The following is a 23,615-nucleotide window of genomic DNA, read 5'->3' as shown; positions in this document are numbered from 1 at the left end:
AATTTCTAAAATGTGAATTAATTAGAATCTGGACAGTGTAGTATTTGTGTGTACAAAGGCAATTTCACATGGTTTTGGGCTTCTCCTTGAACACACCATATGTTCCAGAAACAATAAGTCTGTGTTAAATTGAATTGAGAGAATTGTTGCCAGTAAATTTAAAACAAATTCTCGAATATCCTTAGTATTAGTAGATTTGTTATGACTTGAGAAGCTTGGTTACAGATCTTCATGGTTGTTTATTTGTTTATCATACGAGTATCAAGTTTTCTTGTAAGTCCATATTTTATAGATGGGAAACATTTATGAACTTGCTTTAAGAAAGAACTGACAGTGGCCTTTGGAAAAAAGCCTTAGTGCTATTAACCTTTAATAATACAACAGGGACGAGTCTTTCAAACAAATTCTCAATGTGAAAAGTTGGCCATAATAATAGCTAGTATAAAATGCCTTTACTTTTTATCAGAAGGAAGAAAAGTCTCTTTGCTTAGTTAATCCTAGAACTGAATTTTTCAATATGGTGTCCATTAGCCACATATGGCTTTTAAAATGTAAATTAATTAAAATTAAACAAAAAAGTTTTAGTTTTTCAGTCACTCTAGCCACATGTCAAATGCTCAATAACCACATGTAGCTGTGGCTACCATATTGGACAGAATAGACACAGAGCCTCTCCATCAATTGCTAGATGGATAGCAGTGGTCTTGAGACATACTTTGCCAACTTATATAGCCTGTGAGAGGAAATGCAGAGAACTCAGATCACGGTGAATGTTCAAAACAGGCAAGATATGCTTGCCTGTTACCTATTACATTTTTTTCCATATTCAATAACAAATCAATTTTTTTGTACATAAAAAAAGCTTATTTATTGTTTGCTTTGATGACTGGAGGCAGATGGCTAGCTCACTGGGGACTTCTTTTTGCTCCTTGTACTAGCATAAAGACTGTTAAATCTATTCAAAAGAAAGCCATCCTCTTTGGTAAGAATGGGCATAATAAATTAAGTACATACCAATCTGACCTATAATGTTTAAAATCACAAAATATGTTGGGGTCTGCTCTTTATATAAAAGCCAATCAGAATGACCTCTAAAGCTTTTTCTCCCCCGTCTCTGCCCCACTTCTGTCCATCTACCTTTTCATAACCTTTTTTTTTTTCATTCCTGGAACATTCCAGTTTTTTTTTTTTTTTTTTTTTTACAAGCTAACAAGTTTGATGTGGCCCTATGTCTTATTCCCTTCCAGGCTTGCAGCTGTTTTGGCAACAGAAGAAAAAAAATCCCCATAACAAATCAAATAAAAGCCCTTTCTGTGAAGAGGAATTGAAAACAGCAGGCCTCAAAGAGGCCTGCACATGAGCTGCCTTGTTCTGGCTTTCAACACAACTCAAATCAGAAACACATTACCATAATCTGAAACAGCCCACTGCTAACACAAGACAGATGGTGGGTAATAACCCATGCATCATTAATAAATAAATTCCAGCATTAAAGGCTTTACAAAGTATGACAACATTATCTGGGCACAATTACTGCCCCTCTCCCACCCCCGACATCATTTCAGTGTGTTATGGGCTATGTTAGGTGTGTTTTTTTTTTTTTTTTTCTTTTTCCAACTCCATGGGTCTGAAGGAAGTTTAAATACGGCACAAGTTTTAACCAGATGAAAGCTATCTCAGTGTACAGGACAGGTCTGAAACTCCATAAGGGAAAAATAAAATAGCTGCCAAAGTGTAATAGCTCCCATGTTCTGCTGTTGGATCAGCTCATGGCAATTTACTGCACTGCCCTCCATGGCTGGCCTCACCCGCTCTGGTACGCCTCTGTGCCTGCGTAGCACTACGCACTTCTAGCAAGAATCTTGGCATCAGGTTTGCCACAAAGCTGAAAGATATATGTGTGATCTCTCAGCTTTCCTTTTGCAAACGATACCATCTGTCTCTTCTCCCCCCAGCTCCCCCCAACAACAGGCAAAGAGAAAACAATCTTTGATTAGATTGAAAAAGCTGAAACAGGGGTAGGAGAGAGAGAGGGAATTTTAACTCCATAAATAATATCGGAAATAAAAAAAATGCCATTCATCTGATGCCCAAAGATAGCAATTGCTTGACTTTGTTCTGTAGGATAATGTTATCTCAACGTGAGGTGAGAGGTATAGGAAATTCGCAGAGGACTGCAGAGCCTCTCGGGTGATCATCTCTGGGATTCCCCAGGGCTCCACAGCATTTCTACAAAGCCTAGGCTGCCGTTTCCTATGCATACCATTCTGAGCCAAAAAGCAAGCATGGTGCTAGGCATAAATTCTGGAGAAATATAGGCTTTGGGAGACCAATATCAAGTTTGATTCCCCCATATGAAATTAAGTATTCCTCCTCAACCATTGGCAGTAGAAACGTTTTTGTCAACCATATCAATATTATGTCTTTAATGAAAGAGAGAAACTATTTGATGTTACTTCACTCGTTGAGTGAAGAGCTAGAGACAGAAACTATAAGTGCATTTTAAATTGGCTAACCTCAGATGACTAGAAGGCCAAGTGAAAATGTCTCCACAGCATCATCCAATAACCCAGCTGGCCAGTCACACAGACATGACTTAGAATCGCTGAACACGCAGTTGTTTCTGCTCCGGGGCCATTTGTGGGTGAGTGGAGTGGGAGAAAAGAGGAATCTCTCCTTGCAAAGCTGTCCCCTTTCTTTCTTTCCGCTCACGGTGAGCTTTCCATCCACTCAGATGAATGCACGTGAAGGCTGCAAAGTCTGCAAGACTTGGCTGATTAGCATCTAAATCCTTTGCCCCTATCTCCTCTTTCCCAAACTTAAATCAATATTTTTATGTGTACATGTGTATCTACTTTCTCTTAATTGACTGTGTGTTAATCTTATTTCCTCCATTAAATTGTGAAATTCCTGAGGGTAAAAACCATGTCTAATCTAGTCTGTAAATTTCCCTTAGCACCCTGTTCAGAATGCCGCGCTCAAGCTAAATAAAATCACGGCTCAGAGAGAAACACCAGGGCCCCCGGCACTGCAGGCTCAAAGGAGTCCATGAGTTCCAGGTGAGTCTGTTCCAAGGCGGCTTTTCTTTGAGCTCCCTCCAGCCTTCTCTGGGAATAGCTGCTGAGGGATGGTCAGGAGGAGGTAAGTTAAACTTTAATTGGTTCCTGAGGTATGCAGTTTCCTTCATGATGCACATGTGATGGAGGGAATTTTAAATGGACTCTGACACTGAATCAGTAGACAGAGAATGGAGAAAAAAAATCATATTGATCAAAAGATTTTAAAAAATGGCATCTTATATAGAAGTAAGGATTAGTTCCCTCAAAATGTTGGTCTGTTTCCAAATCTATAATTCCTGATATCATATTTGATAGTCTCTCTCTTCTATCTTGTGGTAATTCCTAAGCAGAATGATTTACTAAACCATCATTTCGTCATCATCATCTAGGTGAAATAAGTAATCAATAAGTTTCTATTTACTAATTTTAAAACTACAGACTATGGTTTGAAGTTGGTTAAATAGATTTAACCTCTGTTCTATGGAGTTTTAAATCTAAAAATAAATCTTATGCCTGAAAATACACTATGAAAAAACAATATAAAATTGCACATTCACCATATAGTTTGGATTACTCTTTTTATTTTTACATGTAGCAAATAACAAAAAGCATTATGATGTTTATGGAGGAAGAATTATTTTTTATATAGTCAAGAGTATCTTTTTGTAGGCAATTGATTTGTTCATTAATTAATGAATATTTATGTGTGCCGGGCACTGCTTGGGGTTCAGCAATGAACAGATCTTAAAGAGATAGAGCAGATGAAATCAATTAGAGCAGAGGGCTGGCTGGACAAAGAGGGCAGATTTACTTAGCTGAATCAGACGAGGAAGCAGAGGATAAATACTCTTGTGAGACAAGATAGAAGAAACAAGAGCACAGGATGGCCTACAAGCCTGAACTCAGGTTTCAGCCATCTCAGTTGGCCCTGCAGCTCATCAGCTGTGGAGCTGGCTATGGGCTTGCTAGTCTGGGCTTAACTTGGAATGACTCAGGTCTTCTCAGAGTGGTCCCTCACACTCTAAAAGTCTACTCTGGGGTTTGTTTTCATGGGGGTGGCAGAGTTCCAGGAGACTGAGTGGAAATGTGAAAGGCCTCTTGAGGCCTAGGCTTGGAACTGATATGCTGTGACTTCCAAGGCAAACTATTGGTCCAAGGATGTCACGTGGCCAGCCAAGAATTAAGGAGCAGGGGAGTAGATTCCACTTCTTGATGGAACTTGCTTCTTTCAAGTAATATTTCAAAAGGTGTGGTTGTGAAAGAAGTGGAGAATCATTTATTTGAAAATCATTTTCATTACGATTTATTATAGGACACTCAGTATAGTTCCCTGGGCTATACATAGAACCTTGTTAATCATTCTGTATTACTTTGCATATGCTAATTTAAAATTCCCAGCCTGTCCCTCCCCATGGCAACCACAGGTCTGTTCTCTATGTCTGTGAGTCTGTTTCCATTTCATAGATAAGTTCATTTGTGCATACTTTCGATTCCACATATAAATGAGAGCATATGATATTTGTCTTTCTCTTTCTGACTTATTTCACTTAGTATGATCTATACATCCACCCATGTTGCTGCAAGTGGCATTATTTTATCCTTCTTATGGCTGAGTAGTATTCTGTTGTATTATCTGTATGTACCATATTTTCTTCATCCATTCATCTGTCAATGGAAATTTAGGTTGTTTCTATGTCTTGACTATTGTAAATAGTGCTTGCTATGAACACTGGGGTGTACGTAACTTTTTGAATTATAGTTTGGCCCAGATATATGCCCAGCAATGGCATTGCTGGATTATACGGCAGTATTATCAGAATAATTTTTGCAACTAGTTTATCTCATTGTTAACTAATATTTTTTGGTTATAATGATACCTTTGATCTCTCTTCAAAAGAAAATTAAAACTCAAAATATTTCATACTGGGATATTTTTCCTGTCAAAATATATTTGTCAGAGAGTGTGTGTCATCTTGCAGGCTAATAGTGAGCTAGATTTTTGGAGATTAATAGCAGCAACAATATTCTTGCCAATCTTTATAAAGTGGTAGACGTTGAAGAATAAACATTTGTGCTCCTTTCTATCTATTTATATGCTCACCTCTTTCCCTAGTTTTGCTCCCTAGCCAGGAAAGGAGAAGCTGTCAGATAGTGTGTGGGCTGCAAATCTATCTGGTGGTCATAAGGAAGTGTCTCAGAGACCCTGAGTGTAGGTCCCATTCTCTTTTCCTTCTGTTCCCCACATCCTGGATAAATAGATCCCATGGGCCAACGTCATCAAGGGCCATCAAGGCCTCATTTTAGTTCTACTATAGGTCTCATTTTAGTTCTACTATAATTGAGTCATAGTTTATACCAGGCCTTGCTCTGAAACCTGACTCTTCTCTCATGATTAAGATTCTAGAAGTGGAAAGTATGTGGTCTATAAGGATAAAAACAAAGCCCCCCAGTAGTCTCTGCTATAAACCAACTTTTACCAAATAGCCCAACACAATAATCATTTTCCTTGCCCAGGTGATGCCTTAATTCTCCTTCAAGTGATGTCTGTGTGTGTAACTCTCTCAGGAGTATAGCAAAGCCACCAGAATCTCATCATAATTCCTAACAGTCTCCCTGATACAGTCTTCAGGCCTTTAAGCTTATCAGAAGTGGTGTAAATAAGATTGTCAACTGAAAGTAGCCAGAAATGGTTAAGAGAGAAACAAAATGGAAGACAGTGTCCAATGAGAAAATGTTCCCATCTGTGTGACAACTTACCCATTTCAGTGTGAGCAACTTTGGCCAGAATTTCTCATTTCATTTTGCATGGTGTCATTTTTTCTTAAATGTCTTTTAAAGCTTCCTGAGCTTAAAAATATGGGAGCTAAAATGAAGAAAAATAGGTTTCCATGAATTTTCCCTCATTCTAGCCCAAAACTCTTAGGCCTGCATCAACCCTATTTGGTGATGTCTCCAAGGACTGACAGGTGGCATTACAGAGGCATCCTCTGATATCTCAGTGATGTGGCTTGGGAAGTGAGAATAGGCAAAACTCTATCAATTCCAGCATCAATAGTTTCATAATAAAGATAACATGGATCTCTTGTAATTACTAGATGAGTCATTTCTCAAGTTACTTTCATTTGTGATTTTTATTCCTTGTAGAGAAACAGAAGAAAAAAAAAAAAAAAGACAAACATTTAAGATTGCGGCTACCAGTAAAGGATGGTGACTGGTTGATCTTACTTCTAAAAATCAGGAACTCAAGCTGAGCTACCACAACATGAGGAATATTGTGTTCAACTCTTTGCAACCCCATGGACTTATACAGTCCATGGAATTCTCCAGGCCAGAATATTGGAGAGGGTGGCCTTTCCCTTCTCCAGGGATCTCCCCAACCCAGGGATTAAACCCAGGTCTCACACATTGCAGGCAAATTCTTTACTAGCTGAGCCACAAAGAAAGTGCAAGAATACTGGAGTGGGTAGCCTATCCCTTCTCCAGTGGATCTTCCCAATGCAGGAATCTAACCAGGGTCTCCGGCATTGCAAGCGGATTCTTAACCAACTGAGCTATGAGAGAAGCCCATAAACAACAATAAGTGAGCGATAAGGAAAACTTATAACAATTATATGGCATTCTGTCATATTTAGGAGTGCCCACTGAGATAGGATTAAAGTTATAGCCTAAACAAGAATGAGGGCTCCTAAGCTATTAAGAGTCCTTATTTTCTATCATCAGAACATTAATTTTAAAAGGTATAAATAATACACAAAACCAGCTTATAGAGTAAAAATTTTAGAAGATGCATTCAAAATTTTTAGATGCTTAGAATAGTACCTGACATTGTATGAAGGTTTAAAAATTATTCACTGTAAGAAAACAGGGGGCAAAAGACAAAAACATTTGACGATTTGAGGCTACCAATATAGGATGGTGGCCTGTTAAAAACTGTCAGCAGTAAGAAGAATACCATATGTCTGCTTTCCTTCCCTATTTTTCAGATGCCTTATTGTCATACAAAAGTTGGAAGAAAGAGGTTCATTCCCAAAGTTAGCTAACCATATACAGATATAGTGATCTGGACACTTCAGAGTCAGCAAAAACACCTCAAAGTTAGGTTTAGTGAAGAGACAGTATAGAGGAGGAGGAGAAAAAGACATTCTTTGTAAACCACATTATAGAATTTGGCATCCACAACTGATCGTCTTACTGAGTTGTATGCAGTGTAGACAGGGGAGGTTGAACAAAGGAAAAGGTGTTGTGGACACAAAATAGAAATAAATGCAACACACCCATGTGGCGGAGAGATGAGCTTTTCTTGTCCTTTAACAATGAACAGCTGATGAGGTTCAAGGAAATTCAACAGTTGTACCAGATTCCTATTCTACACTATCTTTCCTTAATGGATTTAGCAGGGACTAGAAAGAAGTACACTATAATTTCATTTCTCACTGTTATTTTGGAAACTAATCAGGGGAAAGAGGGCCAAAACTTTTAAGACTTATAAAGAAAAAAAGAAAGAAATGTGGCTAAACTGAATTCTAAAGACAGATGTTTTGATTGGCAACCAGGTAGGCAAAGGAAAAAAAAAAATTATGGAAGAAATATTCATAGGTGGAAGTTTTGAGTTTCCCAAAGTTTTATTTAAGACAACTTGTATCTTGGTACTTTTCTTTTATAATCTAAAGTATTTTCATGATTATTACACTTTATAAATGATGATTATCACCTTTCAATTATTACGGTTTATAGATGACTGCACACCTTGCTTGTGACTTATAGGGATTAATAGCATTAAAGGGTTGATTGAGTGGAACAGTGTACCATAATCTCTATCAGCCACATCAGTTTAGTTCAGTTCAGTTGCTCAGTAGTGTCTGACTCTTTGTGACCCCATGAATCGCAGCACGCCAGGCCTCCCTGTCCATCACCAACACCAACTACCGGAGTTCACTTAAACTCACGTCCATTGAGTCAGTGATGCCATCCAGCCATCCCGTCCTCTGTCGTCCCCTTCTCCTCCTGCCCCTAATCCCTCCCAGCATCAGAGTCTTTTCCAATGAGTCAACTCTTTGCATGAGGTGGCCAAAGTATTGGAGTTTCAGCTTTAGCATCATTCCTTCCAAAGCCACATAATGCCCCATAACCAAATTCAAATAAAAAGCTTGTTTGCCATGTAAACACCCAGCTACTTACCTCCCTACCTGCCAAATAACAACAATGTGCCTAAGTTCAGAGACCTCACTAACTCCAAGTTTTATGTGAAGTGAAGTCAAGTCACTCAGTTGTGTCGGACTCTTTGCGACCCCATGGACTGTAGCCCACCAGGTTTCTCCATCCATGGGATTCTCCAGGCAAGAATACTGGAGTGGGTTGCCATTTCCTTCTCCAGGGGATCTTCCTGACCCAGGGATCGAACCCAAGTTTCCCACATTGCAGGCAGACGCTTTAACCTCTGAGCCACCACGGAAACCCCAAGTTTTATATTCCCATCAAATTGTCCCTCTGACACTCCACACAACATATCCTCAAATAATGTTCATCACCTTTCTCCAGGGTCTCAAATAAACTTCTCTTCTTGACTTTGTTCTTGTTGTATTTGGCTTGTTCATGCTCCTGATTACCCAGGGCATCTATTTCCTTTTCTCTTTGACTTTTCTCTTCCCATAACACATGTCATTGCCAAATCTTTGAAACTTCACATTTGTAACCTTTAGCTTTCTTCCCCTTCTGTCTGTGTTTACTCCAGACTCTTAGGTCAGAGTCAGAGGAATGCTAATCTGTTCTATTGAAATAGTCTAATAACAGATTTTCCTATCACCACATTTTCCCCTACTATAATCTACTCTATGTGTCACTGTCAGACTGATTTATCATTCCCTCATTCAAAAAACTTAATGATTTCCCTTGGGGACAACATGGCACCAGTTTGGGGCCAGACAACGCACCTAAAGTTCTGTCTCTGCCACTTTTTAGGAATGTTCTCTCAGGCAAATAACTTTTTTTTTTCCTGCCTTTAAAATGGGGATAATTATTATTATAAACTAGCTATGTATCAGCCACTCTGTATGAATGCATTTATCTATATTATCTCAAATTTGTCAACTTCCTGGAAAGGTTAATATTGTTATTACCATTTTAAGAATGGAAAGACTGGGGCTTGGAGCTAAGTGAATTGCCTATCATTCCAAGACAAGGTGTTTCAGCTGTCTTTGGGTGAGTCAAATGCTCAATATATTGAAAATATGTTCCAGTGATTGCTACAGGTGGGACCATATCAGGGTCATACTCAGGGATTACTGATTTGGGGCCCAAGTCATAAATTACAGGTTTTAAAGTATCAGTGCTTCTGCAAGGTACTTCCTAGTATTGAATAAGCTTCCAACCATATTTCTCAAACTATTCCTTGGCCAGAGCTTCACCATCTGGACATTATTACCAAATTGATGAATTAGTGTGAGAAAGTGTCTCTTTTATTTCCTCACCTTTCCACAGGCAGCTTGAGGCCTCAGCTGAAGAAGAAAAGGACCATAAGCAGAATCTATAAATGGTGAAAGCAAACTGTCAACTGGAATATATTCAGAAATCCGCTCAGCCTAATGCATGGTAATGATACAATAAATAATACTGAATGAGTAAATCAATCGATGGATTTTATAATTCATCCTACTTCTATGCCAAGGCTCCAAAGAACTTCAATTCTTAAACTTAATGTATCATCACAATAATTAAATTATCTTAGTTGTTAGATATTTTTTATATCCCTTTTGGCTTTTGATTTTTCTACTTTTATTTTTACTATCATTATAGTAGTAATATATTTAGGATAATTAACTCTTAAAATGTTTCATCAGGGGTATAAGGGGAAGAGGGGGTAGAATGAGAGATGGAGAGTGAGTCAGTCAGTTAATATTATAGACCACTATTCAACAGACATATAAGTCACATATATACCTATTTTTCCCCACAGTTTTTAAAGGTTTTTATTTTATACTGGAATATAGTTGATTTCAAATGTTGTATTAGTACCAGGTATAAAGCAAAATATATATATATATATATATATACATTCATTCTTTTTCAGATTCTTTTCCAACATAGGTTATTACAGAATGTTGAGTAGTGTTTCCTGTGCTATACAGTAGGTCCTTGTTGGTTATTTTATATATAGTAGTGTGTGTATGTTAACCCCAATCTCCTAATTTATCACTTCCTCCCACGTTTTCCCTTTTGTAAACATAAGTTTGTCTTCTGTGTCTGTTATGCTTCTGTTTTGTAAATAAGTTCATTTGTATCATTTGTTTTGACTCCACATATAAGTGATATCATATGATATTTGTCTTTCTCTGTCTTACTTCACCTAGTAAGATAATCTCTATGTCCATCCATGTTGCTGCAAATGGCATTATTTCATTTTTTAATAATGGCTGAGTAATACTACATTTTGTGTGTGTGTGTGTGTATATGCACACCACATTTTCTTTATCCATTCAGCTGTCGATGGACAACTAGGTTGTTTCCATGTCTGCTTCTCCTACTGCTAAGTCGCTTCAGTCGTGTCCGACTCTGTGCGATCCCATAGATGGCAGCCCACCAGGCTCCCCCGTCCCTGGGATTCTCCAGGCAAGAATACTGGAGTGGGTTGCCATTTCCTTCTCCAATGGATGAAAGAGAAAAGAGAAAGTGAAGTCACTCAGTCGTGTCCGACTCTTTGCGACCCCAGGGACTGCAGCCTACCAGGCTTCTCCATCCATGGGATTTTCCAGGCAAGAGTACTGGAGTGGGGTGCCATTGCCTTCTTTGGCTTCCATGTCTTGGCTATTCTAAACAGTGCTGCAGTGAGCACTAGGGTGTATGTATCTTTTAAGTTATGATTTTCTCTGAATATATGCCCAGGAGTGGGACAGCGAGGTCATATGGTACCATGTTTTTAGTTTTAAAGGAAACCCCATGATGTCTACACTAATTTACATTCCCACTAACAGTGTAGGTGGATTCCCTTTTCTCCTCACCCTCCCATGCTTTTATTATTTTTAGATTTTTGTGTTGGCCTTTCTGACTGGTAGGAAGTGATACCTCACTGTAGTTTTGATTTGCATTTCTCTAATACATAGCTATGTTGAGCATCTTTCCATGTGCTTTGTGGACATCTATATGTCTTCTTTGGAGAAATGTCTATTAGAGCTTCTGCCCATTTTTCAATTGGCTTGGTTTTTTTATATTGAGCTGCAAGAGCTGTTTATATATTTTCGAGATTAATGCTGTGTGGTTGTATCATTTGCAAATGTTTTCCCTCATTCTGTATGTTATCTTTTCATGTTGTTTATGGTTTCCTTTGTTGTGCAGAAAGCTTTTGAGTTTAATTAGGTCCCATTTGTTTATTATTTTTATTTCTATTATTGGGAGATGGATCCAAAAAGTCAATTATTGAGATTTAGGTCAAGGAATGTCCTGTTTATGTTTTCCTCTAAGAGTTTACAGTATCAGTCTTATATTTAGATCTTTAATCCATTTAAGTTTATTTTTGCATATAGTGTTTAGAGAATGTTCTAATTTCATTCTTTTACATGTAGCTGACCAGTTTTCCCAGCACCACTTATTGAAGAGACTGTCTTTTCTCCATTGTATAGCTGTGTCTCCTTTGGCATAGATTAACTGACCATAGGTGCACAGATTTATTTCTGGGCTTTCTGTCCTGTTCCATTGATCTATAAGTCTGTCTCTATGCTAGTACCATACTGGTTTTGATGACAAAGCCAGAAAGCCTCATTCCTCCAGTTATTTATTTTTCCTTTTTTGAGACTGCGTTAGCTATCTGGAATCTTTAGTGTCTCCATAAAACATTCAAGATTTAATTGCTCTAGATCTGCAAAAACTTGCCATTGGTAATTTGACAGGAATTGCATTCAGTTTGTAGATTGCCGTGGGTAGTATACTTGTTTTGCCAAATTGACTCTTCCAATCCAAGAATATAGTGTATCTTTCCATTGATTTGTGTCATCTGCAATTTTTTTCATCCCAGCATCACATAATTTTCATAGTATACATCATTTCCTCCATAGGTAGGTTTCAGTTCAGCCACTCAGTCATGTTCAACTCTTTGTGACCCCATGCACACCAGGCTTCCCTGTCCATCATCAATTCCCAGAACTTGCTCAAATGCCTGTCCATTGAATTGGTGATGCCATTCAACCATCTTATTTTCTGTTGTCCCCTTCTCCTGCCTTCAATCTTTCCCAGCATCAGGGTCTTTTCCAAGGAGTTACGTTCTTTGCATCAGGGTAGCCAAGGTATTGGAGCTTCAGCTTCAGCCTCAGTCCTTCCAATGAATATTCAGGACTGATTTCCTTTAGAATTGACTGGTTTGATCTCCTTGCAGGTAGGTTTGCTGCTAAGTCGCTTCAGTCATGTCCGACTCTGTGTGACCTCATAGATGGCAGCCCACCAGGCTCCCCTGTCCCTGGGATTCTCCAGGCAAGAACACTGGAGTGGGTTGCCATTTCCTTCTCCAATGCATGAAAGTGAGAAGTGAAAGTGAAGTCGCTCCGTCGTGTCCAACTCTTAGTGACCCCATGGACTGCAGCCCACCAGGCTCCTCTGTCCATGGGATTTTCCAGGCAAGAGTACTGGAGTGGGGTGCCATTGCCTTCTCCAGCAAGTAGGTTTATTCCTATTTTATTATTTTGTTGAAATGGTGAATGGAATTGCTTCCTTAACATCTCTTTCTGATTTTTCATTGTTAGTATATAGGAATGCAAGAGATTTCTGTATATTAATTTTGTATCCTGCAACATTACCAAATTCCTTGATGAGCTCAATAGGTTTCTGGTAGCATATTTAGGATTTTCTATGTATAATATCATGTCATATGCAGAGTGACACTTTTACTTTTTTCCCAATATGGATTCCTTTGATTTTTTTTTTCTCTGACTGCCATGACTAGGACTTGTGAAAGTAACTTTGTTCCATGCTAAGTGCTAAGAAATGCTTAAGTGAAGAGCTAAGGGCTTTGAAACACATACTACAATTCTTTGCCTTCTACACTTCTTTCCCTCTAGTTTATATTAGAATAAAACACAAAAACAAAACAAACAAAAAAGGTTGAAATAGGAAGATGTTCAGCATAATGTGCTTAACAGTTTAGGTGGTTTACCACCCGGTGGAGGCCAGCAACCAGAGTAAGTGGGAGCATTCTGGGTATCCTGATTCTCAGAGCAAGAGCCATCCATACGGGCACAAAAGCTGGAGTCCCACAGTGAGGGGAGACAGAAAACAGTACCTCTTGTACCAGCAACTGGAGGTATCTGTGAAATGGTGTCCTGGAAACTCTGTCCCATATGCTTCCACTGTAATTGTTTGTAAAATGGTGGTAAAGCAAAGAGCATTTTGAAAATCTTTTCCTAACCACTCACTGGAAAATGTGAAGGGATCAGTCACCCACTGCAGACAGGGGCCATCAGTGACAAATAGCAGCATTCACCTGTACCTGAGCCTCGGAGCAAAGTGTTTTCAGGGAACTGGAATGGAGAAGAAGTGGTTTTCATGGTAAACTGTCTAATATAGATATACATCTTTGATTATAAGTTTGTGATAACTTCAGAGTCGTAGTCGGGTCAACATGTATTGCATATCAAACTAAATAGCCCAGTATCTGAACGTTTTGTTTTGTATCTGATTTTGCTTTTACCAATGTGTTCCCATGGTGGTTTGGAGCCTGAGAACCTCTAGAACTTAAAGATATTACCCACATCTATTGGGATATTTGGAAATGGTTTTAAGAAATGTTGCCATGAAGGCAAGTAGATTATAGATTACCCACATTACCTGCTTTCAAAGATGTATGGAAAAACCAATACAATATTGTAAAGTAAAAAAATAAATAAATAAAATCATTGCTATATAAAAATAATAACATAAAATTTAAAAAATAAAATTAATAAAAAGACTATGAAATTTGAAAAATAATATTTATTTTTTACTTATGTCTAATGGTAATGATGGCAATGGCACCCCACTCCAGTACTCTGGCCTGGAAAATCCCATGGATGGAAGAGCCTGGAAGGCTGCAGTCCATGGGGTGGCTGAGGGTCAGGCACGACTGAGCAACTTCACTTTCACTTTTTACTTTCATGCATTGGAGAAGGAAATGGCAACCCACTCCAGTGTTCTTGCCTGGAGAATCGCAGGGACGGGGGAGCCTGGTGGGCTGCCGTCTATGGGATCGCACAGAGTCGGACACGACTGAAGTGACTTAGTAGTAGTAGTAATGGGAATGATTCAGTCCTAGGAAATAAATCACAGAGCCTTCAGCTGGGAAAATCCTTAGATGCTGTTTAGGTTGTCTCAGTCTCCAACCAGTTTAGGAACACTTTGTAAACAGGTTTCTGAAAATCACCAGTTTCTGCAAAAACACTTCCAGTGATGATAAGTAAATAATTTTGTAAATCAGATGGTTTCATTATGGGTACAATTCTTAATCTTCACTTCTTTCACTCTCAAGCCCTTCTAATACCAAGCTCAAATCCTCACCAAATAGTCTTGTTTGCCCAAACTATGTCTATATTTTTCTCAGTTATTAAATGTGATTTCCATTCACTCATTCATTTGAGTTTATGTAATCTTTAGATTTTGAATTTTTTTAAATAATGAATTCATGGGGATGAGATCAAGATGGTAAAGGAATAGCATGTGGACCTCACATCTCCTACAAAATCATTATAATACATCTACAAGTGGAACTGTTCACGCAGAACATCCACTGAATGCTAGAAGAAGACCTCAGACTTCCAAAAGGGCAAGAAAACCTCCAAAAAATCAGGTAGGACAAAAAGAAAACAGGAACTGGGACAGGATTTGTGCCCCAGAGAGGAAACTGTGGAGGAGGAAACTGTGTGGGCTTTCCACACCCTGAGAAGCCCCTTCACGGGCAGGGAGATTGACCTGGGTGGAGGAGTGAGCGGGGCTTCAGCGTCTAGGAAGGAAGTATGGCAGTGGGTTTGCAGGAGTTAAAACAGGGTAAGTCAGCACTGTTGCCCTTCCCTCCCCAGGGTGAAGAAGTTGGACTGTGGTAACAGAGGATGTACTCAGAAAAATCCTGGGCCCACAAGAAACGCAGGGTGCCATTACTGGGGGGCTGCACAAGGAGAGGGGCAGCACCACCATAAAAGCTTCTCTCCCTGTGAGCACTTTTGGGTAAAAACAATACCATTTACAGGGCTTCCCTGGTGGCTCCGCAATAAGGAATCTGCCTACCAATTCAGGAGATGTGGGTTCTATCCCTGGGTTGGGAAGATCCCCTGGAGAAGGATATAGCAACCCACTCCAGGATTCTTGCCAAGGAAATCCCATGGACAGAAGAGCATGACAGGCTACAATGGGGTCACAAAACAGTGGGACCTACTGAGTGACTAAACAACAGGAGCTCTGGGGGTGGCAGGGAACGAGTCTGTGCCACTAAAAAATCCAAGCGCCAAATGCTGCCCCTGCCATCCCAGGAGCACACAAGGGTCTCTGCACCTGCATGACACACTGAGGAAAGAGGCAGTAAGCACCCAAACTCCAATCAGCCCCTTGATTCTGGACAAGATCGCAGAGTAAGACAAGCTTACTTCCTCTTACAAAAACACCAAGATCACAAGTAATTGCTGAGCAACCACTGATAGAGAAGATTGGAAGCTACCAAAACAGATATTCTACATCCAAAGACAAAGAAAATGTCACAAGGAAATGGTAAGAGGGGATTATATGCGATATAATCAAATCTCATACCCACCAGGTGGGTGACCCACAAACTGGAAAATAATTATGGTGCAGAGATTCTCACACGAGCATGAAAGCTCTGAGCCCCAGGTCAGGCTGCCCAGCCTGGCAGCCTGGTATTAAGAGGAGGAGTCCCTCAGAGCAGTTGGGCTTTAGTGCAGAACTCCACAGAACTGGGGGAAACAGAGATTCTACTCTTCGGCATACACAAGGCCTTCTCCAGGGGGAAAAGCAGAGACTTCAAAATATACAAACAGCTCATGCAGTTCTAGGCAAAAAACACAAACCACCCTATCAAAAAATGGGCAGAAGACCTAAACAGACATTTCTCCAAAGAAGACATACAGGTGGCCACAAAGCACATGGAACGGTATTCAACACTGCTGTGTATTAGAGAAATGCAAATCAAAACTATAATGAAGTATCACCTCACACCAGTCAGAATGGACATCATCAAAAACATCTACAGACAATAAATGCTGGAGAGGATGTGGAGAAAGGGGAACCCTCATGCACTACTGGTAGCCATGTAAGCTGGTGCAGCCACTATGGAAAACAGTATGGAGGTTCCCAGGAGTGGGATTGTGTGGTATATGGCTATTGTAAACAGTGCTGAAGTGAACACTGGAGTGCTTGTAATCTTTTTCCCAGAGAAACCATAATTCAAAAAGCTTACAAGCACCCCAGTGTTCACTTCAGCACTGTTTACAATCACCAGGACAGGGAAGCAACCTAAATGTCCATCAACAGAGGATAAAGATGTAGCACATATATACAATGGAATATTAACCATAAAAAGGAATAAAATCAGGTCATTTATAGAGGTTAAAATCAGGTCATGGACCTAGAGACTGTCAAACAGAGTGAAGTAAGTCGGAAAGAGAAAAACATCATAGATTAATGCTTATATGTGGAATCTAGAAAAAAATGGTATAGATGATCTTATTTGTAAAGCAGAAATAGAGACACAGATACAGAAAACAAATATATGGATACCAAGGGGTAAGCAGGGAGTGGGAGGAATTGGGACATTGGGATTGAAACATATACACTATAGATGAAAGTGAAAGAAAGTGTTAACCGCTCAGTCATGTCTGACTCTTTGCAACCCCATGAACTATAGCCTGCCAGGCTCCTCTGTCCAAAGTGCCCAACACTATTGATACTGTGTATAAAATAGATAACTAATGAGAACCTACTGTATAGCATAGGGAACTCTACTTAAAGCACCATGGTGACCTAAATGGGAAGGAAGTCCAAAAGAGAGGGCGTATATTGTATATGAATGGCTGATTCATTTTGTTATATAGTATACACTAACATTGGAGAAGGCAATGGCACCCCACTCCAGTACTCTTGCCTGGAAAATCCCATGGACAGAGGAGCCTGGTAGGCTGCAGTCCATGGGGTCACTAAGAGTCGGACATGACTGAGCGACTTCACTTTCACTTTTCTCTTTCATGCATTGGAGAAGGAAATGGCAACCCACTCCAGTGTTCTTGCCTGGAGAATCCCAGGGACGGGGGAGCCTGGTGGGCCACCGTCTATGGGGTCACACAGAGTCGGACACAACTGAAGCGACTTAGCAGCAGCAGCAGCAGCATACACTAACATTGTAAAGTAACTGTACTCCAATAAAAATTAATTAGAAAAAAGGCTACAAATAATAAATGCTGGAGAGGGTGTGGAGAAAAGAGAATCCTCCTACACTGTTGGTGGGAATGTAAATTGATATGCCAACTATGAAGAACAGTATGGAGGTTGTTTAAAAACACAAGAACTACCATATGGTTCAGCAATACCAATCCTGGGCAGTAACTGGAGAAAACCATAGTTTGAAAAGACACATGCACCCCAGTGTTCACTGTAGCCCTAATTACAGGAGCCAAGACATGGAAGAAACCTAACCATCCATCATCAGAGGAATGGATGAAGAAGATATGGAACATATCTACAGTGAAATATTACTCAGGAATAAAAAACCAAAAATAATGCCATTTGCAGCAACATGGATAGATCTGAAGATTACCACTAAGTGAAGTGAGACAGAGAAAACCAATTATCATGTAACTTATATGGGAATCTAGAAAGATGATAGAAGTGAACTCACAAAACAGATTCACAGATGTAGAGAACAAATTTATGGTTACGATGGGGGAGGGTTGGTTGATGTACACACTACTGTGTTTAGAACAGGTAAGCGCCAAAGACTGTGTAGCAGAGGGAACTCTGCTCTGTATCCTGTGATAACCTGTAAATGGGAAGAGAACTTCAAAAGACAATATATACATGTATGTGTACAACAAACAGCTGAGCAAAGAAGAGAAGTTAAAGGCAAAGGAGAAAAGGAAAGATATATCCATTTGAATGCGAAGTTCTGAAGAACAGCAAGGAGAGATAAGAAAGCCTTCCTCAGCGATCAATGCAAAGAAATAGAGGAAAACAACAGAATGGAAAGACTAGAGATCTCTTCAAGAAAATTAGAGATACCAATGGAACTTTTCATGCAAAGATGGGCACAATAAAGGACAGAAATGGTAGGGACCTAACAGAAACAGAAGATACTAAGAGTGGTGGCAAGAATACACAGGAGAACTATACAGAAAAGATCTTCATGATCCAGATAACCACAATGGTGTGATCACTCACCTAGAGCCAGACATCCTGGAATGTGAAGTCAAATGGGCCTTAGAAAGGATCACTATGAACAAAGCTAGTGGAGGTGATGGAATTCCAGTTGAGCTATTTCAAATCCTAAAAGATGATGCTGTGAAAGTGCTGCACTCAATATGTCAGCAAATTTGGAAAACTCAGCAGTGGGCACAGGACTGGAAAAAGTCAGTTTTCATTCCAGTCTCAAAGAAAAGTGAAGTGGCTCAGTAGTGTCCAACTCTTTGTGACCCCATGGACTGTAGCCTATCAGTCCCCTCTGTTCATGGGATTTTCCAGGCAATAGTACTGCAGTGGATTGCCATTTCCTTCTCCAGGAGATCTTTCCAAACCAGGGATTGAACCCGGGTCTCCCGCATTGTAGACAGACACTACCATCTGAGCCACCAGGGAAGTCCCGAAGAAAGGCAATGCCAAAGAATGTTAAACTATTGCATAATTGCACTCATCTCACATGCTATTAAAGTAATGGTTAAAATTCTCCAAGCCAGGCTTCAATAGTACATGAACTGTCAACTTCCAGATGTTCAAGCTGGATTTGGAAAAGGCAGAGGAACCAGAGACCAATTGCCAACATCTGTTGGATCATCGGAAAAGCAAGAAAGTTCAAAAAAAGTATCTACTTCTGCTTTATTGACTGCACCAAAGCCTCTGACTGTGTGGATCACAACAAACTGTGGAAAATTCTTAAAGAGATGGGAATACCAGACCACCTGACCTGCCTCCTGAGAAATCTGTATGCAGGTCAAAAAGCAACAGTTAAAACTGGACAGGGAACAACAGACTGGTTCCAAATAGGAAAAGGAGTACATCAAGGCTGTATATTGTCACCCTGTTTATTTAACTTATATGCAGAGTACATCATGAGAAACACTGGGCTAGAAGAAGCACAAGCTGGAATCAAGATTGCTAGGAGAAATATCAATAACCTCAGATACGCAGATGACACCACTCCATCTTAATTCACTTAGTATATCCCTTGAAGGGCCATCCATGGTATTATTAATGTCTGTCTACTTCTCTTTCTCTCTTCAGCAACCATCTTAGTTTAAAATGTTATCAGCATTCACTGCCCTTTTTACTGGACTCCCCAGGTCACTTCTGTTCCCATTGCATTCTAGTCTCCACATGATAAGATCAGATCATTTCATTCCATTGCTTAAAACTTTCATGACTCCTAGAATAAAGGCCAAAACTCTCTGCTTGCTGTCTCCATCTACATGGTCTTCCCCCTGCCTGTCACCACAGTGTGAGTTTGGGCTACTACCCATCTGCTGCATGCAGGCATGAGACAGTGCCACATGCTCTCCAGTCTCAGGGCTATGAGAGTTCTGGCCCCTGCTCTTCATGTCACTAGCTTTGCCATGCTATGCGTGTGCATGCTAAATCGCTTCCATCATGTCTGACTCTGTGCGACCCTATGGACTGTAGCTTGCCAGGCTCCTCTGTCCATGGGATTCTGTTTCATTTCAAAAGTCTTCCCTGACTTTCCATCCTAAAATGGACACTATTTTACAAATCTGTGGAATCCTTTATCTTTTTTTCACAGCATGCATTTTTAACACAACTAAGAGTTTGCATGCTGCAACTAAAAATACCACATGCTATAAAAATGATCAAAGATCCCTCATACTGCAACTAAGACCCTCACAGCCAAAAAAAAAGAGAAAGATACGTGTTTCCTTGTTTAATAAATTTTTGTCTTTGATGAGACTGAGGACAGAAAGGAGGATCTGTCTTTCTCCAACACTTTCTCTGCATTTCTAAGCAGAACATATTGTTTGGCATATGCAGATGCTTAATAAATATTTAATGATTGATTGAATAAATGAATGCACTTCCAGTTTTTATTAAATGTACTAAGATTCTTCAAAATATTGTGATTGAATTAAATAGGGATGTGATTGTTAAAAACTGTTGACCTTGGAAATAGTCATACAGTGATTTATGTACTTCATTATGGCCTTAAAATAACTCTGTATTTATCTCTTTTTTGAATGTTTAGTTCTCTGTTTTTCACTATTTTAAAATTTTCATATAAATTCTACAAAAACATTTCCTCAAAATAAAAAGGTTGATGAAAGAATACAAGATTAGCCCTCACTCTCAATTCACTATCAATACTTTGGCCACCTGATGTGAAGAGCTGACTCATTGGAAAAGACCCTGATGCTAAGGACAAAAGGAGAAGGGGGCGACACAGGATGAGATGGTTGGATGGCATCACTAACTCAATGGACATGAGTTTGAGCAAACTCAGGGAGATAGTGAAGGACAGAGAAGCCTGGCGTGCTGCAGTCCATGGGGTTGCAAAGAGTTGGACATGACTTAGAGACTGAACAGCAACAACAATCAATTCAGAATTTGACCCCATATGAACATGAACCAAGTTTTCCTGTGTTTTACTAAAGGAAAACATATCTGAATCAATGAAATAGAGTATTTTTAAAAAACATGCTTTCAATTTGATTGTCTAGCTATGAAATCTTGAATAAATTATTGATCACTTCATTTGTATATAAAATGCAAGTATTCTTTTAGAGAATAATTGCAAAATCTATAAAATGGTAATTATTACTGAAACATTGATAGGAAACTGCAAGTACTATATATGATTATCAGATTAATGAAGAATGCAAATACCATTGCAAGGGAACATTTCAACCTAAAAAAAGGAATGTGTTCAAATAATAAGGATAAAATAAATCTCACAAATTATACATGTGGTTATTAAAGCTTGCCCTCCCTATTTCTTAAATTAAGGTTCAGTAAAATTTTGCTGAGCTAGTTCGAATTACAGCCTATGACTGAAAGCAATAAAACAACATTTAAAATACAAAAATTTTAGCTGATAGTAATGTACAAAAATTAACATATTAAAGACTCATTCATATTTCAAAAGCTCCCAATTTGGCTGTTATGTTATTATCAGAGGTTGGCAAACAACAGCCTGCAGGCCAAATCTGGCTGGCCATCTGCTTTTGTATGGCCCACTAGCTAAGAATAGACTTTTACCTTTTTAAGTGGTTGAAAAGATCAAAAGAAGTATATTTTATAACATGTAAGTGTTATATGAAATTAAAAATTCAATGTCCGTAAATTAGGTTTACTTGAACATAGCCATGCTTATTCATTTACATATAGTCTATGGTAGCTTTTGTGCTACAACTGCAGAGTTGAACAGTTGGGACAAAGACTGTATGTCCTAAAATATTTAGTATCTGGCTCTAAACAGAAAAAGTTTGCCAACTCCTGTTTGTACCATGGTATCATATCTAGCCTGTGATGTATTTTGGTCCTTTTGGGATCTATGTGTTCAATCCTGCACTTTTGTGTGCCGAGGACGTCCATGGTGGCTCAGATGGTAAAGTGTCTGCCTGCAATGCAGGAGACCCAGGTTCAATCCCCGGGTTGGGAAGATCCCCTGGAGAAGGGAACGGCTAACTACTCCAGTATTCTGGCCTGGAGAATTACATGGACAGAGGAGCCTGGTGGGCTGCAGTCCGTGGGGTTGCAAAGAGTCAAATACAAGTGAGCAACAAACACATAACACTTTGTGTGCTGAGTGGTTCATACAACTGAGTGACTAACACTTAACAGTACATGTGGTGACTGGTTCTGGCATTAGAACATATCCTTGCTCTACTGATTCAAGACAAATAAACTTGCCTGAATGTTTACTGTTCTTCATCAATCACTTAAGTCTCCTGGTTTCTGGCCTCCCCTACTTCCTACCAAATCCTAACCTGCTTGTCTGCTCAGGTCTTAAGTCTTACATGAAATAACCTTAGAAACTATTCTCATGGATTGTCCAACCACTTCACCCAAAAGCCCAAGAGAAAATTATATTGTAAAGTATATAACCTCAGAGGCTCCCTGAGAAAACTGTTATAAATGAGATTTGTTTTTCTGAATAGAAATCCAGCATCAAATGAAGTCATGATCCAAAGTAAAGACATATGTAAATTTTTATGAACAGTTAAAAATGATCAAACATGTATTTCAAATTACAGACTTTTAGAACTGGCAGGATGGTTGGAAATAATCCATTTAAATTTTCTTATTTTCAGATAACGAAATTGAGGCCCATGCATTCTTTTCCAAGATCCCACAGCTAGTGGGTATCACAGACTGCACCAAAACTCATATCTCCTGGTTGCAGACCATACTGCTAACTTCTTTAACAATGTGGCATCACTTAGTATGCAAAATGTATTGCGTAAGGTACATCACTCAGTTCACTTCAGTCTCTCAGTCATGTCTGACTCTTTGCGACCCCATGGACTGCAGTACAACAAGCTCCGCTGTCCATCACCAACTCCCAGAGCCTACTCAAACTCATGTCCATTGCATTGGTGATGCCATCCAACCATCTCAATCTGTCATCCCCTTCTCCTCCCACCCTCAATCTTTCCCCATATCAGGGTCTTTTCCAGTGAGTCAGTACTTCGCATCAGGTGGCCAAAGTATTGGAGTTTCGGCTTCAGCAACAGTCCTTCCAATGAACATTCAGGACTGATTTCCTTCAGGACTGACTGGATCTCCTTGTAGTCCAAGGGACTATCAAGAGTCTTTTCCAACACCACAGTTCAAAAGCATCGATTCTTCGGCTCAGCTTTCATTATAATCGAACTCTCACATCCATACATGACTACTGGAAAAACCATAGCTTTGACTAGATGGACCTTTGTTGGTAAAGTAATGTCTCTGCTTTTCAATATGCTGGCTAGGTTGGTCGTAGCTTTTCTTCCAAGGAGCAGTCGTCTTTTAATTTCAGGCTGTGGTCACCATCTGCAGTGATTTCGGAGCCCCAAAAATAAAGTCTGTCACTGTTTCCATTGTTGCCCCATCTATTTACCATGAAGTGATGGGACCGGATGCCATAATGTTAGTTTTCTGAATGTTGAATTTTAAGCCAGGTTTTTCACTCTCCTCTTTCATTTTCATCAAGAGGCTCTTTACTTCTTCTTTGCTTTCTGCCATAAGGTTGGTGTCATCTGCGTACCTGAGGTTATTGGTGTTTCTCCCAGCAATCTTGATTCCAGCATATGCTTCACCCAGCCTGACATTTCACATGATGTACTCTGCATATAAGTTAAATAATCAGGGTGACAATATACAGCCTTGATGTACTCCTTTCCCTAT

The 23,615-nt window shown here is 39.5% G+C and overlaps 1 long non-coding RNA gene across 2 annotated transcripts in view; it reads left to right on the top strand.

Moving 5' to 3' along the window:
- Nucleotides 1-23,615, top strand: part of LOC113897145 — a 59,532-nt gene that overhangs the window by 20,076 nt on the left and 15,841 nt on the right. Inside the window, exons 3-6 of one of the 2 annotated variants that reach the window (XR_003512275.1) lie at nt 1,248-1,447; nt 2,556-2,644; nt 2,957-3,059; nt 9,537-9,647. This is a non-coding gene — a long non-coding RNA (uncharacterized LOC113897145). The remainder of the gene's footprint in view (nt 1-1,247; nt 1,448-2,555; nt 2,645-2,956; nt 3,060-9,536; nt 9,648-23,615) is intronic. The other variant, XR_003512274.1, reaches the window with a different exon arrangement.

Source organism: Bos indicus x Bos taurus, chromosome 8 (genome assembly GCF_003369695.1).
Source record: "Bos indicus x Bos taurus breed Angus x Brahman F1 hybrid chromosome 8, Bos_hybrid_MaternalHap_v2.0, whole genome shotgun sequence".
NCBI classification, from domain to species: domain Eukaryota; kingdom Metazoa; phylum Chordata; class Mammalia; order Artiodactyla; family Bovidae; genus Bos; species Bos indicus x Bos taurus.
Note: the sequence above shows the minus strand (reverse complement) of the source record. Positions and strands in the feature narration are given on the sequence as shown.